We start from the raw sequence: 24,845 nt of genomic DNA on the forward strand, positions 1-24,845 counted from the left end.
TTGAGAGTTTAAGGTATCTGTTCTCTTTCAATGTAGGACTTGAATGCTATAAATTTCCTCTTAAAATGCTCTTCGTTAAATTTATTATACATTTACATTATGTGATTTAGTATTTTATTTGATTAGGTTTTATTGTAAATCTTGTGAAATTATCACAGTCTGCCTTCAAGTGATATTTTAATATCTCATGTTTAGTTATAAGAAATTTAAAATAATATACTTTCATTTATCCCCTCCCAAACTTTGTGCAATCATTACTATTTCATCATCTCTGTTATAAATCTTGAACTGCTCATTATTTTTTTAATGTTTATTTATTTTTGACACAGAGAGAGAGACAGAGCAGGAGCGGGGGAGGGGCAGAGAGAGAGGGAGACACAGGATCAGAAGCAGGCTCCAGGCTCTGAGCTGGCAGCACAGAGCCCGACGCGGGGCTAGAACTAACGGACTGTGAGATCATGACCTGAGCCGGTCGGACGCTCAACCAACTGAGCCACCCAGGTGCCCCATGCTCGTTATTTTTTATGTAAAGAGCTAATTACCTTTTTTTTAATGTTTATTTATTCTTGAGACATAGAGCACGAGTGGGGGGAGGGGCAGGGGGGGAGTATCAATTACCTTTTAAAGAGATTTAAGTAGTAACAAGAATGTTATATATTTATTCCCATGTTCTTTGTTCCTTTGTGTAGATAAATATTTCCCTGTGGTATAATTTTCCTTTATTTGAATAACCTGAACTAGTTCAGGTCTGCTGGTTAGAGATTATCTTGGCTTTTGTATGCCACAGAAGTCTTTATTTCAACTTCTTTTTGAATTACATTTTCACTTACTATAAAAGTTCTATATTGATATTTTTTCTTTAAATACTTTGGAGATGTTGCTGTAATATCTTCTCACTTGCATTGCTTCCAATGAGAAACCTGCTTTTATCTTTATCTTTGATACTCTGTACATAAAGTATCTTCTATCTCTGATGACTTTCGGCTATTTATCACTATTTTCAGAACCATGATTATGATGTGTGTTTGTGTGATTTTACTAATGTTTGTTGTACTTGATGTTTGTTGAGTATCCTGGAACTTTGGGTTTACATTTTTTATTAAATTTGAATAACAGTCACCTGTTATTGTTCAAATAAATTTGTCCCCCCTGACTTCAGGGTTTCCAATCACAAGTGTATTGATCCCTAGAACTTTTCCCCTAGCTTACTGATTTGTTTGATTATCTGTTTGTTTTTGTTTCTGACCTCATCTTCTCTCTGGGTTTCATTTTGGATTACATTGCTATACATTCAGGATTGCTAACCCTTTATTCTACAATAATACTCTATCCTTAATCCTCTCTAGTTTTAATTTTTTATCTCAACTACTGTAGTTTTAATTTCTATAAAGTTGATTTCCATCTTTTTAATAACGTACATATCCATACTTAAGTTTTGAACGTATAAAAACATTTTTAATAATTGTTTTTAATGTCCTGTGTCAATTCTAATAGTTGCATCAATTCTGGGTTGATTTTTACTCGTTGCTTTTCTACTTGTTAGAGATAGTTTTTTCATGCTCTTTCCCTGCCTGTTTTTGTTTATTGCATGTTTGTTTGTATTTGTTTTTTCATGCCAAATATCATGAGTATCTTGTTTGGTGCTGGGTTTTTTTTCTCTTAATTACCACAAACTTTCTTGAACTTGATTCTGGAATGTAGTTACTTAGACATTTATCCTTTCAAAAATTTCTTTTAATATTTATTAAGTGGTGCCAGAGCATTGCTGAATCTAAGAAAAATTATTCCCCAATGTTAAAGCAAGATACTTATTCTGTTTGTCATTAGGTTCTTTGTTTTTGTTCTTATTTTGCTATATTTGACATACAATGTTACATTAGTTTCAGGTGTACAACATAGTGACTCAACATCACTATACCTTTTGCTGTGCTCAGTACAACTGTAGCTAAGGTAATAATTTCTGATTATGCTATTCAATGCCTTGTAGGTCATGAGGCTTTCCATTTAGACTATTGAGAACAGGTATTTTTCTTGGATCTATGTGACATTCAGGCACCATTAACTCATAGTTCTTAAGCTTGCCTCATATGTATGTATTAATATGTAATTACCTGAATATTTGAGAGCACTCTTCTGCGGATCCACTTTCCCTCTCTCCTCTCCAGGTCTCTGTACAGAAAACCTTAGATTTTAGGTCTCCACAGATTCTCAGCTTTGTCTCTTCAGTCAGGGAGTATGCTGGGTTATGCCTGTGTGCCATCCTCACATGGCCACCTGAAGTCAATCTTAAGATAGGAAGGTGGGCATTCACAGGGCTGAACTTGTTTACCTTCTGTAAGGGATACTCTGTACTTCATTGTCTAATATCTAGTTTATCAAAAACCATTACTGCAAATACATTATGAATTACTGATTGTTTCAGTTTTTATAAACTGTAAACCAAAATATATCCTCCCACATTTACAAATCTCTGTAATATATTGTTTGTTCAAAGAAATATTCCAGATAACTATAATATTGAGGAGAAATTATATGATGATGTACTAAATACTCTGCTCTATCAGCAATAATAGTCTTAGGTTGACATTGATGATTAGATGCATTAGACACAATAGGTTTTACCCCAGACAAATTTCTGTAACTTTAAAAAGGATTTAGAATCAGTAACAGCAAGAATAGCAACAGCATAGCAAAATTCTGGTGACTCTAAAGCATAGCTTCTAATGCCCTCCACTTTGTCCATGGCATGGTGGGTAAGGTCGCAAGTCACAAAGCTTGTAGGGTACAGACCACCTCTAGCTCAGAAAAATAGTAAACTCCAACATCCCTTGAGTTTTTACATTTCCTTCTGAGGTTTATGAATAGTACCTATTTTCTATTACAGCTCAATATAATTAGTTATCAGTAACTTATCAATTACCAATTTTTCAATAAGCAGTCTTAAATACACTACATGTTCTTTTTTGGTACAGAGCATTTATATGTTGGACCTAACATATTTTTATAAATCCATTGAGTTAGTTGCAAGAATGATTCAATCAAAGATTTTCCTGAAGCTAATGGTAGAATCACAGACCACAGGTGGTTCTATGGTTCCTCATGATAACATACCCAATACTTGTCCATTATACTATTTATTTTATATGGACTCATTCACATCTCATTATCGTACTCGGAATAGTCAGTAGTTAGTTCTATATATAGAATAAAGAGAATATTTAAATCAAGGGCTAAATGGTGGTGGCTGGAATGAGAATGGAAAGTGAAGGGAATATCTTCCTTTTCCTCCAAATATTATAACTTCATGGATTTCAATATCAGTGTCGTTGGAAGTAATTTACTATACGTGCTATAAGAACAATGTATGGCATTTTGTTGCTCTGGAAATTGGTAATCAATAGTCTCCGCTGTTTGAAATATACAAATCATTTCAGATATCAACAACTCAATTTTCTAACAGTATCACATTGTAGATCATCTACTATGCATAAGGCACTATATTCTACATGTATCTAGCTAAGTAAATTTAGGCTTTTTTCCAGGCTCACATACACAGAGAAGCATACTATCCAATGGAACTGGATTAACCCATAACCTGTACTGCCCATCATATAAATATTATTGTTGAATATAACACATAACCTCATTTTCTTTGAGGTATTGTAAATATATTTAGATACTAAAGTCTTTTGCAATTAATATAAATATAACCAAAATTTATCTGTCTTATACCACGTGATATTTCTATTTCAGCTGTAAAATGAAAACATAATTCCTGTGCATGTCCAGCATACAAACTGATGTGATAATCAAATGAAATTATATATGTGAATCATCACTGTGAACTTTAGTGTCTTGTCTTAAAAGAGCAAAGAGTCAAATAACTACTCAGCTATTTCTATATTCAAGACTGAAACGGAGAATCTTGATTATTATCTGTATTATTCAAGGATAAAATTCTACTGTTAATTAATTTTGTCAAATTCTTTAATTTTATATTAGGCATAAATAAGCTGATTTCACCTCAATTTTAAATTGTATTATAATAGCCCTCATGATATATTGATTGTATAGGATTACTACTCATTAGATTATCTAATAAAACTTAATAATTATCAATAATTATTATATTATAATTAAGATATTATAATTAAAAACATAATGATTATGTTAATATGACTTAATTTTGTATGTCCATTCACATAAATTTAGGTAATTTGAAGGTATTAGAAAAGCCAACATAAAAGAACAAAGACATTGTCTTTATATTTTAGAAATCACTTATAATTCAAAGCATGCTATTGCAGAACAGAGTTATGGAAATATTAAAAATAAAAAATTCATTGTTAAATTATATTAAACAGAGAAATGAATTAGCTTCAAAGTATTTTAAAGTTAAAATAATTTTAAATATAAATCAGAAGAAACTACAGACAATTTCTATTTCTCTAGTAGGTATTCTAACTTTATTCTTTGCATATTCATTATAAATGACAATCCTTTTGATCTTTTAACTTCATTAGAACTTCTTTTTCTCTTTTAGAACTTCTTATAAATTTCATTCACTTGTGGCAAGTTTATCTTATGTGAGTTTGTAAATTAAATTTACTCCTCTACTGCAAAAGATTCCCTTTCAAAATAATGCAATAATTATTTATGTTAATATTCACTGTGTAAACATTTATTGAACACCACCCCTCATGATGTGCCAAACACCACACTAGAAAACAAGAAGACAAAAGGAATGAAGAGTTTTGAGCTAAATTAATCCACAATATAATCATTTTCAGTGTACCAACTAACCAGATATAAGACACGGATGTGCCTTCAGGACACAGGTGACCTGACAGCAAGGAGAGGCATATATGTGAAACAGTAAGGAGCAATATAAAATATTGTAATTAACAGTAAAACCTACTCATTAATCAAACATATTCATATTATTTGGTCTCAGATACTTAAATTTACAACTTGAAATAAATGGTAAATTTTTTTTTAAGATTATGAAACAAAATTCAATTATTTAAACTCCAGGTAAATAGCTTAATTCTTACAGGTGTTTCTAGACATTCCAGGATTTTAATTTGCTAATAAAGCTTGCCTAGAATAAACCTTGAGATTTCAGAATAAAGCTTGCCTAGACAGAGGGAAGTTTGATAAAATGACTTAATGGTAAGTTGCCCCTTGTATAGCTACAAGATATAGCTATAAAATAGCTATAAGATAGGTTAAAAAATCTATCTAGTTCAAAGCTACTTACAAAACAAGTTGAATTTAAGCTTGGTTTGGGCAGACTCCAATACTCAACTACTGCAAGATAAAAACTTTGATTTGATTTGATTTAAAAGATTTGCAGCGAGCAGCAATATGGTTACACTTGTTCACAGTGACCCACAACCATTTTTTAAAGTACATGGTGAGAATTCGGCAACCTGCGTATGAAGAACAGTGTAGTAAACCAGATAAAGTTAAAGGAAAGTAAATAGTAAAGCAAATAGGTACAGCAAATAGGAATTAAAAATGGAAATACATTTTGCTAGCAACAAATTCGAGTATGAGACAAGGAAACAAATACAAAAGCTTCATATGAGTAAACAGAAGGGAGTCAACACCTTACTACCACCTTTTTTTGCCTGGAAAGTACAAGACTCCCCAAAAGTACTCTATAAGCCATTGTGCCAAATCCTGGGCAAAAGCTGATGGTCCACTTAGTTCTTGACACAGGCAGGGTAGATTAGGAACTGCCTTTGCTAAACACAGCTGGGATTTCTTCCAGCTGAGGTAAGTGGGGAAGACAGGATTATCATAAACTTATTTTTAAATCTATTTTATATTGATTCTAAAAATAGTATTTTGTTATTATTATCTAGGACTTTCAAGAAAACCCAATGGACATATGTAAGTGATGAAATTGCCAAAACTGGAAGACTTTGAATTATAGGATACTGAAAACCACTGGACAGTGAATAATTCTTTTTACTTCATGTGTATTGAGGGAACAGTGTGGAGAGAAAGGAACTGAAACAGCTGACTGACCAACTGACTGATTCCTTCCTTCCTTCCTTCCTTCATTCCTTTCTTCCTTTCTTCCTTCCTTCCTTCCTCCTTTCCTTTCTTTTCTTTTTTCTTTCCTCTTTCCTTCCTTTTTTCTTTTCTTTTCTTCTCTTTTTTGTTTCTTTCCTCCCTTCCTTTCTTCTTTCTTTATTTTCTTTCTTTCACTAAAGGGCGATCTACAGTAGATCTTATACCAATAACTAGTTTAAATTTGGTAGAAAACATCAGATAAACAAAAACACCTTAAAAGGATATTCCATAAAGCGTGGAGAATTACTGATGAATTACTGTCTTCCACATCTCTTTCTTGGATACTTCCCTAAATAATATGATAAATTTTCTAAAATACCAGTAAGGACAAACGATATTTGACATACCCTGTTAGTTTCTACCTTCGGTATCACAGATCTCATAAGAAATATCAACTCAAGGTTTCCCCTAATGAGGTCTGCCATAAAACCAAGAAAACAATTACAATGCTTTCAGCATTAATGTGAAATAGTTCAGTATTTAGAATATTTTAAAAAAATGATTAAAATCTAAGTGCTTATACTCTACGATGACAATTCAGTAGCATTTTGTATTTTTAAAAATGATGATGATGATAAATAGATGTAAAATCTATCTATCTATCTATCTATCTATCTATCTAGCTAGCTACCTACCTACCTACCTACCTACCTACCTAGCTACATATTTATCTATTTATATATAGTGACAATCTTACTCTTGGATAAGAAACTAATATTCCTAGCTCTCACCTTGTTCTTCCAGGAATGAGAGGACTGGATTGGAAGATAATTCACAATTGAAGATTTAAGATTCACTTCTTAAATTCAGAGATTATAAAAATAAGTTATTAATAACTCAAGTGTTTATAATGGAATATTTCAAAGAATTTTTTTAAAATTATTTACCATCATAATGTGAAGAAGAATGTTGCTACTGAGAATTATCCCATACAGTTATATTGGCTAATACTAATAAAAACAGTGTCACTAATATTAATTTCTATTTCATTTATTTTAAATCTGAATGTACTTGAAAGAACTAGTGACACCTAATCTCAGTCACTCATTCTAAAGGCATAAAAGAGAATCTTATCATTACTTAAAAATCACTTTCTGCTCAAAGAAGGATAAGTAATTTTTTTAGAGAATGGCACTGAAGTACAAACCATTATATTTTGATTATGATAATAAATTATTCTAATAGTGTAAATCTAAAATGTATCCATATCCAAGGAAACTGAGTTGAAGAGCTATTTTAGCATTGCTGTTTATATAATCCATACAGAAGTTTTCTTAATGAGCTAACAAAACCTAGTGTTCAAGTTGTCCACCCAACACATACAAAAATGTTTTCAGATGGCTGGACACATGCTCCAAACAAGTATTGAAAAGATACATGCTATTTCCAGACGGTATACTTTAACATCAAAGGTATTATGTCATATTATTTAGTACTGAATTTATATATTGTGGTAAAAGGAAATAAAAATTTCAGGTAGGATGGGGAAACATACCATTGAAATATATGACCAAACTGACAAATGAATCTTCCCTGAAGAGAGGTACTTTTAAAGGAGCATCCTTCAGCAGCTATATGAGTGACTAGACTGTTTCTTCACAGCTTATGTTGTGATAGAAGGTAAAATCTTTTGTGTGTGTGTGTGTGTGTGTGTGTGTGTGTGTGTGTGTGTGTGTGTGATGGTGCCTCACTCCATCTGTGCACAGGAGCTGCTAAGTAGACTCAATTAGGTAGAGTTTCCCAATGCACTACCTACTCCCTAGGTAGACCTATGTACCCGAAACTGACTTAGCAGCTTGTTGCTGGATCTAATTACGAAATGGATACCTAAGAAAACTGGCTGGGGTAGAGAGCTGGAAGAGAAGTTTTGATGGGAACTGATTCATTTCATTTATCATTAAGTAAAAATCGACAAACTCACCAAGAATAAAACATAACTGGGGTAAAGATTTCTTTTTTAAGTCTCCATGTTCATTCTTATTGCTTAATAGATTATTTTATGGGTAATTTTATGGCCTTATATCCAGTAACTCATATTTATTAATATTATTTCTTATAGCTCTCATCAGAAATGGCACATAATACCATTATCTTGTTATTAAAATATTGTCCCACTATGAACAGGGAGCTTAAGATGTCTGTCAATGGAAATAATTCGCATATTTGTTATCAATTTTGTTGATTACCTGAAGTTTTAAAAAAATAATTATTGAATTTAAGAAATCTTGTGTTTTTTAATAGTCTATACAAAAAGTAAGCTTAATGTACGGTAAAAAATTTAATATCATGAACTTTGGAGTCTGAAAGAAATGTATTAAAATATACCTTTGCCAATTTTAGGTATACCATCTTGGGGATATTCTTAACTTCCAGTGCCTTAATTTTCCCATTTTAAAAAGAGAATAATAATTAGACCATAGTTTTATTTGTGATCAAATAAATTTACAAAATAAGCATTAACTAATAATCATAAGTATTTTTAATAGTACCTGCAATATAGTAAGCAATAATTGAAAACTCTTAGATTTAATAATATTATTCATTTTCTTTTTATCTCACCTGCTTCCTCCCTTTAAGATACTCTAATCTGGCAACACATGTTGACTTGATTTTTCCTTATATTAAGAATGCCAAAAACAATTTCTAAAATGAAATTCTTGTTCTTATAATCAATAATTTTTGATATGTTCTGAATCAATATGTTCTGACTTGGTATATCATGCTGAAAATTAAATCACTATCTCTGATACTTTTTTATAAAGTCATGTTTTCGATGTTTTAATTTATTTCAGAATAATTAATAAATGCACCTCGTATTGCCAATAATAATAGCAGGTGTGTTACTTCCCTTTCAAAGTTTCTAGTATTTCTACCATAGATAGAGAGGCTAAGGCCAGATGGATATGTAAATGTCTTAGTCATATTTCTAAAGTCTAGTATTCCTTCTGTCAATTCAGCTTTTCTGGACTGATGTAGGTTTTCCTCATACCCTCATCATCTAGTTCCTTGACTTTCAGGAGTGAGGACATGAAAAACCTCTTCCTAGTGTATGGTACTACTCAGGTTTTCCCTGCCTCCACGTTGGCCTACAGAGCTTTACTTCCATTTTCAGGGTATGTCAAAAGAAGTCTTCCCACATTTTTGTTATTTGTAGGGATTTATGTCTCTGAAAAACTGATGAAATGGAAAGACTAATGGTGGAAAAGGAGGTATAACAGAACTTAGCTCAAGATTATCATTGCTGACACTGGTTGCTATAGAACCTACTACTGATAAAATTAACCCACAAAGACAGTGTGAATTCCTGTGTACTTTGTTTCACACTGAGAGTTTTCTCCATTTCATTGGATGAACCATGGGTCCCTAGTCAATGACAGTGATCAGTTAAGTCATACTCTATCAATGGAATGAAATCTGTAACACTGATGATAAGTAGCATGCCCAAAATAATTTCTGATATTGCTATGAATATTAGTGATTTCTGAATTTTATCAAGATTTTAGAAAGGGTTCAGAACAAATTTCTTCTCAGATGGCTATGCTGATGGTGTTTGAAATAAGAAGTATCTTTTGGCTGTCCTTATAAACACTTATAAATATTTCAAATGAGTGAAATTTTTCACTGGTATCAATACCAAGTATAGTTAAAAAGCTTTAGAAAAATGTGGTGTGTGTGTGTGTATGACTTAAATAAGTTTATTTTGGATTTTCATGAACATATCTTTGATTTTGCTCTTGTATATTTAAATGATACCCTGTAATCAAAGCAAAAACATTGCATAATTGGCACTATGATTTTTTTTTTAATGTTTATTTCTTGAGAGAGAGGGGGAGAGAGGAGCAGAGAGAGAATGAGAGAGAGAATCCCAGGCAGGCTCCACACTGTCAGCACAGAGCCCAACATGGGGCTTAATCTCACAAACTGTGAAATCCTGACCTGAGCTAAAATCAAGAGTCAGAGACAGTTAACTAACAGAGCCATCCAGGTACCTCTTATTATATTAGCATTTCTTATAATTCCAAATATTTGAGGATTTTAGAAAAGATAATTTGCAAACCTGTTTTAGATGTATTTGTGTACAACTTAAATTTATACTGGTATAAATATTAGGGAAAAATAAGTGATGAAAAATTATTTGTATTAAGTGTGATGGTAAGCAGAGACAATCTTTCCACTATTGTTCTCCTAGTAAAGTTTCCTTTTTTCTTCACCTGTTCAATAGCAGAGATTTGTAGTTTTTTAACCCCACTGATTTGGGGTAAAAAAGCTACCATGAATTGCCCTTGAAATAAAGGTAAACAGAGGAAGTATTTTAAGAAATTGCTGTTCCTCTTACTTAGCTCTCTCAGCTTGATGCATGACATAGTCTCCTGCATTCCTATTTTGTAACAGCTCCTGATCAAAGGGTAGTAAAATTCTTCAAACTTCTGGGAGTAGCAGTTGTTACGTTTAGCATGTTCTGCATACTAAATAGTAAAATGCTTACATGTATGAGCATTTGGATCAGAGAGACTGATTTTAATTCTTGACTCTAAAATTTATTGGGGGGTATATTTTGTCCATATTTTACTCAGCTGCTGTTATTGTTACTGTTTTCTTTTTGTTGTGATAATTCTCTCTGATTGATTTTTTTGTCTGGCTGAGATAAAAAGGAAACGGTTGGTATCATTAAAAGTAAGAGTTTTTATTATTGCATACTATATGCCAAGAGCTGCTACAAATGTTTATGTGTATTAATTAATTTGATCTCACCATGCTACTGCCTCAACCAGTAGTCAACTCTACACAGTGTACGATGTATACTATGGATTCTATAATTGCAGCCTACAAAGAGCCCCTCTTCCTAAAGATAACTGAAGAAGTTTGAGAATTTTTGATTACAGCTTGGGCCATAGAAAAGCTGTACTAAGCAGCATCTCCATTCACAGTCATTGAATAAAATATGTATTACCTTTCAGTGACCCTGCTACATTCTGAGTCACATTCTTGGGAAAAGGCAGTGGAGTAAAAAGAGATCGAGTGGTTAGACTACTATCTCTCTCAGAGGAACAAGCCTTTAAGACATATAAGATCAGCTGCTCAGTTGGATAGCAATAGAAGTCCATTGTCACATTCTCTATGCATAAGTATTAATTTGAAAGCTTACTGTACTCTTCCATTTTTTATACTTTCTTCTCTTCTGAGAAGATAGCTAGTGTAGTTATTAATAATTTCCAGAAACCCCAGAATAGATACAATGAGTGACAGCACAGACATCTGTACTTAGATTCAATTGTTTAGACAATGTTGGGTTGGTGCTCTGTGTTGAATCTGAATTTCTTAGTGATTATCCAGTTGCACCGTTAGGATTTGATCTCTCAGTAACTACGCTGACTATAAGTGATTAGCACTATCATACACATAGCAAGATTTGATTGGCAAGCTTAGGTCTCCCTTATAAGGACTCTACCAACTAAAATCCTTGACTATTTTTATGTAAGTGCTTCATATTTTAGAATCTCCTCTATCTTAACTACAAACTATGTAAGAAATTTCCAGCACATACAGTAAGGAGGATCAACAAATAAGAAACACAGTCATTGTTCAGTCTGGCCCTAATGATAAAAATACAGACAGATTTGATATATATCCACTACCAGGAAGATTCTACCAATCTTCAAATATGGCTCAATTGGGTAAAATCTTTACAGAAAGAAGCTTTATGAAATGACTCATAGCAATGCATAAGTCTATCTCACAGTAAACAGGAACTTCTTAAACAATTGAATAGCAGTCTAAGAGAGTTTGAACACCACGAAACATTGTACCTACAGTGATGAAAGAGAATAAAATGTGATGCTGAGTTCTCAGTAATCATGATTAGATAACTAAAAGCCTTGATATATCTTTGCGGTTTAATGATAAACAGTTTATATCCTTAAACCATACCATATAGCTATTGGACAAATCTTTATGAATCCAAGTAACACTAACTTGTAACACTAGTCCTAGTAACACTAGTAAGTGTCCTAGTAATACTAACTTCTTCATTTAAAAAATTTTGTCTAAAATGCACTTTAGGAGCACCTGGGTGGCTCAGTCGGTTAAGCGTCCGGCTACTGATTGCAGCTCAAGTCATGATCTCACGGTTCGGTTCATGAGTTGGAGCCCCACATCAGGCTTTGCACTCCCAGCACAGAGCCTCCTTGGGATTCTCTCTCTCTCTCCCTCTTCCCCTCCCCTTCTCACACACTCTCCCTCTCTCAAAATAAACTTTAAATAAAATAAATTTTAAAGAGAAAAAATTTTCTTCTTGTAGTAATATTAGTCATAGAACACTTGAAAATACCAAATCATTGACACAAATATTCCCAATAGAAACAAAAGTGTGTTTTGAATTTTACCAAGACATATTAAAAACTCAAGTTAGAAACGAACCTCAGTGTTGATTTTTTGATGTGCTTTTTTAAAATAAAACTATTACTTTTTTTTGTGGGCATGTAAGTCTCAGTAATCCATGTTTGTCTTTGTTCTTTTTTTAAACATCTTATTCATTTTTCCTCCAGCGAGGTGCATATGCAAAAATATATACAGAAGGAGGTAGAGTTTTATATATTAATTTATGATAGGAAGGTCTCAAAGAGGTGGTTGAGGATTTCTGGTCAGACAAGACCAAAAAGGTTGTATTTTGGTGAAATACACCTGTAAGCCCTGGAAAGAACACAAGAGAAAACCAAAGGAGAACAGTGAAAGGTAATATGAAGGTGAATTCATTTTGTTATGGTGATACCTGAGGACTAGAAGAACACAGCAGAAGGTGACAGCCCAGTCTTGGCATTTCCGAATCTCCAATCCAGCAGATCAGGCAGGCTCCTTGGGTGGCTCAGATGGGAGTTCTGTTGACATTATCTGGCAAGTTTTGCAGAACCAGCATGGCAGAATCTATCAGAATCTCTGTTCACCACCAGCAAATACAGGAAATTAAAGGATAATCGTTTACTGGATTTCTCTAAGGGGATTATTTTGAATTCCTCAAACGAAATTCAAAGATGTCCATCTCTCTGAGGTCAATCATTGGAGTTTTAGTAGTGTTGTTTGGTGGTATCATGTTCCACCGTGTCCAATCGTGACAATCACGATCCTTGTGGCATTGTGTTGGTGTCTGCACATTTGAAGATGTGGTACTTCTTCCAGTTTTATAGCAGGCAAAGCCCTTCACGAGTCAGCCCCTCCAGGGGGTCTGGTGGTATCCACAGATGGACTTGTTCTTGGAACCCTTAGGCAGGTGGACTGGCCTGGAGTTTTGATACATGGAGCCCAGCCTGCTGCCTGGGTATGTAGGAGCAGGCCTGGAGCCTAGGTTCACTGAGGTGGGCCTGGCCCTTGAGTCTATTATGATGGACTTGGACCTACATTCTGGGCCCACAGAGGCCAACCAGGCGCTAAGGACAAATAGGGTGGGCCTGGACTCTGGGCACACAGGCCTTTGTGAGCATTGGTCCACAAGAGCTGAGGGAGCCACAGGTAATGTAGTGGATCCAGAACCTGGGCTTGAGGAAATTCACTGAGGTTCTGGTGCCCAGGAACCTGCCTGGCGACCAAGGAGCCATCTAGGGCTGCTGGAGCCTGCCAGTGCCCAGATATGCTGGGAGCCTGCATTTATGGGATCTCTGGGAGCCTGGAACTGAGGAAGCCACCGAAGTCAGGGACTGGATTCGCAGGAGCCCACGGAGAGCCTGGTTCTGATAAGCCGCCTGGAGCCCATGTGGCAGCCCATGCCAGTGTGGAGCCCCGGCAGCCCATGCCAGTGTGACCTGGGGCCTGCCTTCAAGGCGCGCTCAAGGAGCCTGGAGCTGAAGAAGTCACCAGAAGCCGCTGGGGCCGCCCGGGGCAGCTGGAGCTGGCAGGCACGGAGGACAGCAGGAAGCCTGGGTTTGCAGAAGTTAGGTGGGAGTTCGGTGCCGGGGGACCTGACTGGGGCCGGCACACACCAAGAAGAGCCGCGGCTAGGTTCCTGGGAACCTGAGAGCCCACTGAGAGCCTGATGTCGCGGATGCCTGCCGTAAGGCGCGGCGGAGAGCGATAGCACCGTGGTGCCGTAAGGCACGCAGAGAGCTGGGAGCCTGGTGCCCCAGACGCCATCACGACTGCGCAGCCGCTGGGCGCCCTGGTGAGTAGAGCCCCGGTACGTGGGAGCCCGCCGGGAACCACGTAGGGCTACATGAGTTTAACTGGTGACCGGGCGACCCGCTTTAGGGTCTGCCCTCGTGAGGCGCACATTCACTTCACTGTCCCCCTGTGACTGCCTAAGGCTGCCAGATCCTGAAGGAGGGAGGAGGGGTGTGAAGCTTACTTTCCTGCCCTCCTCAGTGTGCCCTTCTTTCTGTTCTTCGTCCAGATACTGTAATTCCGTGCTTGGAATCCTTGGCTCCTGTGAAGGTATTGTTATATCCAAGGGCATTTTCGGTTTTATCAAGTTATGTTGATATAAACGTGTGCATACTAGCCATGTATTATTTAATCTTTATGTTTGTGATATTTGTTTATAATATTACTTCCTCATTTTCGTTATTTTTGCTAAAACTTGTTTCTTTAATCTCATAAAAACTTGAAGAGTTCTATTGGGTTAATTAAAGCAACTTTTTGCTTGGTTGTTCTTTTTAATTCAACCTTTTATTTCTCTTTTATTCTGTCTACTTTCTTTGGATTTATTTTGTTTTTCTTAACCCAACATTTAAAAATGTGCCACTTAATTACGGACCCTTAAGTTGGTCCTATTCAACCCCTCCTTGTAAATCTGGGTCTTCTTCTTCATCTAAGTAGGAATTTCAACCAGAAGCATCTGTATTCATTAGTCTAACTCTAAACCAATTACCTGCATTCTTTCCACTCCAAATCCAAATCCCATGATGCAGTATTTTTGGACATTAAAGTTTGGGTTACTTTCTTTGAATGGAACACAGGAAAATATTAACAGATGAAATAGTTCTCTTTTTTTTTTTATTAGCTGAAGCCTCTATTCTTAGTGTAGCTTTCATTTTTTTTTAAATTAAGGATAAGTGTTTGAAATTATCAATTATATTTTGTGCATCTACTGATAAATGATTTTTAATTGATTTATGATTATAATCAATTGGGCATTAAACTACAGGCCTTTAGTTTCCTGAAAAAGATGTTGTTTGAGTGTGTTGTAATCTTCTAGTCAGATTGCTAATATTTACTTTGTTATTCCTCTTCATTTGTAAGGGAGACATAAGTTTCTCTTGCAACTCAAGCATGACATATCTTTTTTTTTCTTTAATTGGTTATTATCTTTAATGAAAATAAGTCTGTATTTTCACCCTCCCATTTTTAAATATGGAAATTTGGTACACTATCCCATATTCTCCACTTTACCACTTTTAGCTATTTTGCTGATTAAGTTGAGTATGTAGATTCATGTGATGATAATAAAAATGATGACAATGATACAGGGATGAGAGATGATGATGATACTTTTATATTACCGGTAACTTTTCTGTATATAATTTTCCTAACAGTGAAAATAATTTCTATAAAAAATTACCCCATATTATACAAATTTATTTCACTAATATGCAGCATCTTTCAGAACTGCATTTTATTCTAATTTTTCATGTCGTTTTTTGTTTGTTTTCCTCTCTCTCTCTCTCTAAAATGACACACCATCTCTGTTTCTATGACCAAAATGATAAGGCCAGAGTACTTTTGGTGGTCTACCTCAGGTCAAGATTCAGTATGGGTTCAGTTAACTGTGGCCAAGAAGGCAAAAGCACTAGGCAAAATTGTGCAGGCCTAAGAGTTGAGAGAAGAATGAAATCCATTCACTTTGCTTACCAATTTATATACAGTAACACTGTCTGCCCATTGGAAAAGATAGCTGTTATTTTTTTATAATTCCTACAATAGCACTGTCTTCTTGCCAAGAGTGCACCTATGGGCTAGGTTCTCTAGAGTGATACCTTAACCTATTTGAACAAAGTGTCTATCAGAACTAGCAAGAGCTATCAATGAGGAAAGGATGGAGTGGTGGAGTGGGAGTTGGGGATGTGTAATTATCTATAGGATAATAATAGGTTTTTCTCTATTCTCATAATTGAAGGGGGGAAAAGAGAAAAAATAAGGAAGGGAACTTATAGACAAGTGTGTGTGTGTGTGTGTGTATACATATATATATGTATACATGTATATATGTGTGTGTGTGTATATACATATATATATATATATATATATAGAGAGAGAGAGAGAGAGAGAGAGAGAGAGAGGTGTTCACCATAGTGCATATTCTGGTTTGTATTGGCATTTCTTTGCAAATCTTATTAAAATATGTCTCACATTCCATAACTTTATTATGTTTAAACCATGTAGGAATATTTGTATTCTATGAATAATATTATTATCACATCATTTACTTTATTTAGAGCTTGTAACTCATATCTTTTCAGTCTGTTTGCTCATACTAAGAGAGGTCTGTGTTTAATCAGTATTGATTATTGACATGGATGCCTTTCAAAGAATGAGTTATTACTATTCAGATTTTTCTGGCTCCAAAAAAAATGAGAAGGGAAAATCAGCATGTTGCTATTGGTACACTTTTTTCACAGTTTGAACTAGGGGAGCTAGATGCAGCCTGGTTAAAAATTAAAGTCTTAAGTATTTTACCTATAGTGATCTTTTTCATGTATGTTGTTACAGCATGTTAAGACAGTACCCTTACCTTTTTATTAACAGAATGAATATTGTCATTAAAGGTTTCAGTGGTCTCACTTTCCGTATTAGACTATCCATAGCAAATGCAGCTAGAAATGAACATCATGGGAAGACCCAGTACAACTGAGACTTCTTCTCATCTAATGAGATTAAAGCTAGTCTTTGCCAACATCCTTTGTGTCTCTGAAACATAAACCATCAGTATATGTGTCTGGAGGCTTTGATTACTTATTCCTTCATTCATTCATTCCATGCATATTTATTTAGCTCCTTCTATATATTCCAGATAGTATTTTAGGAAATGAATATATATAAATAATATATATGTATATGTACGTATATATGTAATATATTAAGCGCACATATACATGTGTATGTATATTATATATACGTGTGTGTGTGTGTGTGTATATATATATATATATATAATACATATAATAGAAAACAAAAGAAACATTATTATAGAAGTCCACTGTCTGGTTGATGAAACAAGAATTAAAGGTCAACAAACAGGCTGCCTAGGTGGTTTAGTGGGCTAAGCGCCTGACTCTTGGTTTCAGCCAGGGTCATGATCTCACAGTTGGTGAGTTCTAGCCCTGTGTCAGGTTCTGTGCTGGCAGTGAGGAACCTGCTTGGGATCCTCTCTTTCCCTCTCTCTCTGCCCCTCCCGTGTTCGCTTTCTCTCTCTCTCTCTCTCAAAATAAATAAATTTAGAAAAAAAAAACACACAAGATTAAAAACAGACAAACAAAAAAAACCCAACAAACATCAAATGAAATTGTGAAAAGCTTAAGAATTGCAAGAATAAGGTGTTAAACAATAGTCACAGTGGGAATCCTCAAGACAGCTTCTTTCATTATGGACTAAATTTCTATTTCTAGAAATAAGGTTAGTAAGAGTGTTCCCTCTCTTTTCTCTCCAAATGACTAAGTCTTTGTAAACAGACTTTATTCAAAAGAATTAGGAATAAGATATGTTAACTTTAATGTTGCCTCAGTTATTCTCAAAATCATACAAGGAAGTAAGGGTAGAAAACTTAGCAAGAAGAAGTTAAATTTTTAGTGTCCCTAATTACCCTAGTCAAGATATAGTGGAGAAGGGAATTGAAATTGTTTTGATAGCCTTGGCATCCTCAAGAAAACTGGCTTGTTACTTGTCCATTCAGAAGAAAAATTACTTTCCTGAATGTCTTGAGGTTACAATTTTGGCATTACCCAGTGCACACTCTGTTATCTAAGCCTGTTTTAAATAGATGGCTAGTTGATCCTTTCAGACCCTTTGGTTAGAGTTGTCTTAATGGCCAATAGGCATGGCCAGACATTAAGGGACTAGACTAGCTAGGCTCAAATAACTTAGCAATCTTGAATAAATAAATAAATAAATAAATAAATAAATAAATAAATAAATTCCTAATTATAACTGGTTGGTTTTTTTTTTTTCAATTTTATCTATAGTTTTGGTGCCCAAATTCAAAGTAGTTCGTTATAATTAGATTGCTCAAGTTGGCTTTAATTTAAGTCCTTAGATTATTTAGGGTCTTATTAAATGTGAAATGTTTTTGAGGGTCTGGAGATACTAAAAAGGATTATTTCAGGAACTTCTACCAAGACTTTAGCTGTGTCTTTATGGATAACAAGAAATAAGTCTTGCAATGAAACAGAAGAGAAAATATTCTATGAAAAAGGTATGCTAATTGAGAAGTCCCTGTTAACAGAAACAATTTGGCACTCATTATTTACTGTATTTTCTTCCAAACTTGTCATATAAATTCAGTCTCTCATTAACTGAATATCATTGATTCATCTTTACTTTTCTTCAGACTTGATACAGAAGTGTACCCTATATTTATGTTTGTTGAATGTTGCCATGAGAATTTTGGAGATGGAGAATTAAATACTTGTGTTTACATATACATAATGCTTGTGCTTACATTTTTCCAGATAGAAGCAGAATTACCTCTCCTAATGTTAGGCTGTAAAGGTAACCAAATAGCATATAACCTTTAATTTCCTTCCAAGAAATAGCACAGCAACAAGGCCATGGAATATTATTTGGTCTTATGTGTTCATTATGGGATTTAAAGTTCTGAGACTATAGAGATGGCCCTTTTTGTCAGAGTGCTTTTAATACAGGCTTGGAACTGCTTGCATTGGAAAGGGATCAGATTAGGCTCTTATTTTCTTGGCCTCCTCACAAAGGCCAACTTTCCCAAAAGGCTGTTGGTTTTTCTTGAACTGATTGATCCTTTATCACCATCAAAATGGAAAGTGGGTGTGGGCTTATTAAAAAAGGACTAAGAAAGTTGCTATTTAAATCTTTGCCTTACTCTTGCCTTTAGTTTGGCATCCAAGGGCAAATTAAGTCTTCCATTTTGTTGAGCCCAAATCACCAGACAATTGATTTAGTTCTGAAGGCTAAATTATTACAATAAGCAAAAACAGGTCTTTGTCCAGTCTTGTTCTCTGTAGATACATTTCTTTCAGTTTGTTGGTAGCAGTGGGTGTGACTTGATAGCCAGGTAAAGGAGGAACTGTATACATCAAAATTAATAGATTTAGGGACATCGCCCAAATCAGCTGTTATCAATCCCCTCAAAGCTGAGTTAAAACTATTTCTTTATATGTCTCCCTTTGTTTCTGCTGTGTGTTCCTCATCCTTCCTCCCAATTTAGTTATTCGTTGTATTACCTCTGTACTCTTCCCTTTAAAGTTATCTATTTCACATCTTTAAATATTGATTTTTCTATTTGAATCACTCCAAGATAATAACCCATTTATGTATCCTTCTTGGACTGAATTGATCACATTTTCTCACATGTATAAATTTCAAATGATGTAAGAGTTGCAGTCATGATTTTTTTTTTTTTTTTCCTTTTGGTAGGCTAGGTAAAACAGCAGTGTAGATAGGTCACTTGAGACCTACCTCAAGACATGCTAAACATATTCAGAGACTGGCAAGGAACCAAACTATACCTTGACAACTCTTTCCTGTGAAACTGTGTTGGGTTGGACCGTGTGATTTGATTTGGGGATTAGGATGAAGATTCAGGCGTGGCTCAATATAGTCCATCTCACTCTACCTGGTTCTGTATTGGGTCTTGAGTCTAATTTCTTAGACTCAAATACTACTCTCCTTATTCTTTTGATTAATTTTCTGTTCATATATTTGTCTTCAGAACTTTAAGGATAAGGGTAAACATGAATGAGTGTTTTCAGGTCAAATACTGCATTATATCTTCCTAATGTAAGTCAGATTTATAGTATCATGGTACCTTCAGCCAAACTAAAGTTGTTTTTCCTGGAATATTTTATGAGATACCTTGCTGTATATTTCCTCTTATTTTCTTTCTTTTTTTAACTTTTTTAATGTTTATTTATTTTTGAGAGAGGGAGGCATAGTATGAGTGGGAAAGGGGCAGAAAGAGAGAGAGAGGGATACACAGTATCAGAAGCAGGATCCAGGCTCTGAGCTGTCAGCACAGAGCCTGATGCGGGGCTTGAACTCACAAACTGTGAGATCATGACCTGAGCCGAAGTCGGATGCTTAACCAACTGAGCCACCCAGGTGCCCCTCCTCTTATTTTCTATATCAGAATAATTTATCTAACTGCTCTGTTAAAATATTATCCATTCTTAAAGGTATACTTAAAATTATACCTCTTCTATCATAATATTTTATAGTTGTAAACGTTTATTATGAAAAAATTATATTTCTGTAATATATATTTTTTTGATGTTTATTTATTTTTGAGAAAGAGACAGAGTGTGAGCAAGGGAGGGGCAGACAGAGAGGGAGACACAGAATCCGAAGCAGGCTTTAGGCCCTGGGCTGTCAGCACAGAGCCCGACACGGGGCTCGAAACCTGATTGTGAGATCATGACATGGGCCAGTCAGTCACTTAACCGACTGAGCCACCCAGGTGCCTGTATAATATATTATACTTTATAATATATATTTTACATATAAACATATAACATTTTTTATAAAAATATATAAATATTAAATTACTAAGTAGAGCTGATATTGTCCCCACTTTACAAATGAGAACATAGTGTTTAATTTGTCCAGTATCTGACAGTGTTTAGGTACAACTGTTAAAAACCAAGTTAAGTCTTTTGTCTTGGTATCCATTATACATCACTGTGTCTATTATGCTTAGGCAAAAAGCATGACACAATTTTGAGTTCCCATTTTTCTGTGGATTTAATAATCTTTCTTGCTTTCTAAAGCTTTTTGCAGCTTCTTAGTTGTAAATAACTTTGTAGTTGCTTTATTTTCTATACCAAATTGGAAGTTCCTTTAGCTATTTATGAAATCTTTACATACTGTATATTATGTGCCAAAGTGAGGCAATAGAGAAACCTAAGGCAAATTGTTAAATAATTTACGTGAAGTCACAATATCAGTGAATGGCAGATTTGGAGATTTGAATCCAGTAGTCCAGCTCCAAAATCTGTGTTCGTTAGATGTACGTTATTTATATTCCCTCTCTAATAACTCATCTTTGAGTTCCCTACTCACCCATCAATGGCTATAATTGAAATAGATGGAATTCAGTATTAAAAAATGCATTTGTTAATGATTAACCTTTATTAGAGACTCAATATTTAGAATTATCATGGACAGATACCCCATATTATAAATGATCGCTATATCATATTATAATATAAAATTACTCCTTTAGGAGAATTTGTAGTCCATATAAATACTTAGTGTAACTATGTTATGTCTTTTTTTTTCAGGATGTAATAATCCAATTGGCTTGTGGCAAATCTTGTTAATATACTATAATAAATTTGCTAGAACAAGATTTAGAAACAAAGAAAAGAGAGATACTGGCAATAACTCAGAGATTGTCTAATCATTTAGCTTTATCACCAAATATCAATAAAAATTATTAGCTGACACTAAAGAAGGGAAAGGAAAGTGTAGTCTTAAAGAAGAGCATCATTAAGGGAGCCTGGCTGTCTTGGTTGGTAGAGTATGCAACTGTTGATCTTGAGGTCATGAGTTCAAGCCCCATAGTAGAGGTAGAGTAGAGGTAGAGTTTACTTAAGAAAAAAATTAAAACTCCAGACTTAAAAAAAAAAAAAAGCATCATTAATCAAATTTAATAGAGCTAATCAGTGACTTACCATTGTCAATTTTCCAGGAAAAAAATAAAACAGTGAAGACATATAGAGATAAATGAAGAAACACTTCCTTTGGGAAATAATTATGTAAGAGAATTTAACAATGACCAAATATAATTATTTTTTTATCATGAGGATATCTCTTAATTCTTTTTTATTATATTTTTAATGTTTATTTTTTAATTTTTTTAATGTTTTTATTTATTTTTGAAGGAGACAGAGAGAAAGGCAGAGCATGAGCGGGGGAGGAGCAGAGAAAGAGGTAGACACAGAATTCACAGCAGGCTCCAGGCTCTGAGCTGTCAGCACAGAGCCCGACGCAGGGCTCGAACTCACGAACTGTGAGATCATTACCTGAGCTGAAGTTGGATGCTTAACGGATTGAGCCACCCAGGCGCCCCTGTTTATTTATTTTTGAGAGAGAGAGAGAAAAAAAACGTGAACTGGGGAGGGGCAGAGAAGAGGAAGACACAGATTTTGATGCCAGCTCCAGGCTCTGAGCTATCAGCACAGAGCCTGACACGGGGCTTGAACTTGGTAACCTTGAAATCATGACCTGAGCTGTAGTCTGACGCTCATCTCATCCGACTGAGCCACCCAGCTGTCCTGATAGCTCCTAATTCTTAAAGCTCATTCAGTTGAATACATTTGCTCCAACCTAAAACTAGAGCTGAAAACCTAATATTTAAATGCCCAGTGACCCATGATCACTTATAATTCTGATTGTCCACATCTGAATTTAACTTTGTTCCATAAGATCGTTATTCTTGTCCTCCCCACCATAACTCTAGGCATCTACCATGTATCCAGTTATGCAGCTTAGAAGCCTAATGATCAGGCCAAATTTCTATTTTTTATTCACCCTCATTTGATTTTTTACTAAGTCTTGTAGAATTTTCTTTCTGAATATGGCTTGAGTCCACTCCAACATTCTTTCCTTATTTGTATCACCACTTAGTTCAACCCCTATTTATCCGTCATCTGAATTTCTCTAATCTATTCTTAAATAGTCTCCATTTATTCATTCTTGTCACTCTTAAAATGATCTTTTAGGTTGCAGTCAGATTCATTTTTATTAAATAAAATATGACCATTATCCCCTTGTTTAAAAATTCGCAGTTGCTCTACAACCACTAAAGGGAAATGTTTAATCTCATTGCCTAGCGTAAAGACCCTTGATGAAGTGACCTCAGACTACTTCTAATTCAACATTTGCCACTTTATATCCTGCACTTTAAACTGTGGTTCCCAGCACATACCATGGTATTTTATAGGTTCATGATTTATTCACAGTGTTCCTTTGATAGAAAAAAATCTTCTATCTTCATCTGGTTAATTCCCCTCAGCCTTTTATATTAGTTGTCAACTGTTATTTTCACCAGAAAAATGTTTCCTGAACAATAATGGCTAGAATAATTATTCCTTCCAGTTATCTTGAAGCACCTTGGATATATATACAGCATAACATTTCCTACAATTTAATTAATTTATCGTTTCTTTAAAAAAAAATTTAAATAATGTTGTCTCACCCACTAAATTGGATGCCCCTCAAAGACCAAAAAATATCCGTTTAAAGACAGGACTTTAGACAGTGGCTGCCTATAACTGATATGCAATAAATACTGGTTGAGCTGAGAGATAATTGCATACTTCTGTTTATATGAATAGGAAATTCTACTTGGACCTACTCTGTAATTTAATAAAAACCAAAATTTTAATGAAGAATATCATATCATTGATATATAAAAATTTGTGATGTGTATTTTAGAAAAAGATTATGAGGACAGCAAACTACATGTGATAGTTAGAATTACAAAATATATAAAATTACATTTAAATATGAAGAAATTAAGTCTGTATATGTAATATATATATACATATAGCATAATATATGTATATAATATATACAAACATTTGTTGGAAATAGCGTGCATATTTTTAACAAGAAGGAAAATAAAATGACAGAATTTATCATGTGAGAAGGAAAATGGAGCAAAGTTTATTATTTCTCAAATATAGCACCTCAGGCCAGAGTCATGTTGAGAGAATTTGTGTTAACTATAATATTTTAACTATAGATGTTCAACTTCACAGCTTTCTGTTTTTTAAGATCTTAGATAAGTTACTTTTTAAGAGATCTACTCCTTCCCTAAGGATAGGAGTTGAATTCTTTAAAACTCTATCTGACTCTATTAAAATTTAAAAAAATGTATTAAAGCATATTTAATTTTTGTCTTGTTGTGAAGAAAAAGTTCCAAGCATGAAGGTCACTTACAAACTAAATATTTGCAAAAATGGCCCATCTAACTAACCATTGAGGATTCTGTCTTGATATAAATGAGCACCTTAAACCATAATCTGGTGTTTTTCAGAGGGGTGCTGAAAAATAAATGGTTATAAAATTGTCAGCTGCTGACAACCAGAGAACTGATTCTGTAATTTAGTGAGAAACTAAAAAGATCAAAATCACATTTTTTGGCTTTTAACAGGCCTTTGGCTGCTGCACACAACCTGCTAATAGCATCGTAGAAGGGAAGGAAGAAGTGGAGGTCATAAGGCTCACTTTACACTGTTGGGGAAATGGATGTGCCTGTTCCTATAGTCTGCTGTGTCTCTTAAGAATAGAAGACTTGTTCTGAGAGAATTAATCAGAAGAATTCAGACATATAATCATTCTATGTATAGAACAATTAGTTTAGCTGCTAATAATTACAGGTTTTTTCTTTGCCTAATCTTTATTCAGAAGCACAAAACAATTAACACATATTCCCTAGACATGTCGTGTTCTGGATTCAGAAGAATTAATCATCCATGAGGCTTTTACACATTTTTCTTCCTGTGGCTTATTTGGTCAGTGTGTCCCCTGCATCTATTGGATACCATAGAATAATCTCTTTTGTATATTTCTGTTATTCATATGTA

This window comes from Prionailurus bengalensis, chromosome D3, assembly GCF_016509475.1.
Source record: "Prionailurus bengalensis isolate Pbe53 chromosome D3, Fcat_Pben_1.1_paternal_pri, whole genome shotgun sequence".
Lineage (NCBI taxonomy): Eukaryota > Metazoa > Chordata > Mammalia > Carnivora > Felidae > Prionailurus > Prionailurus bengalensis.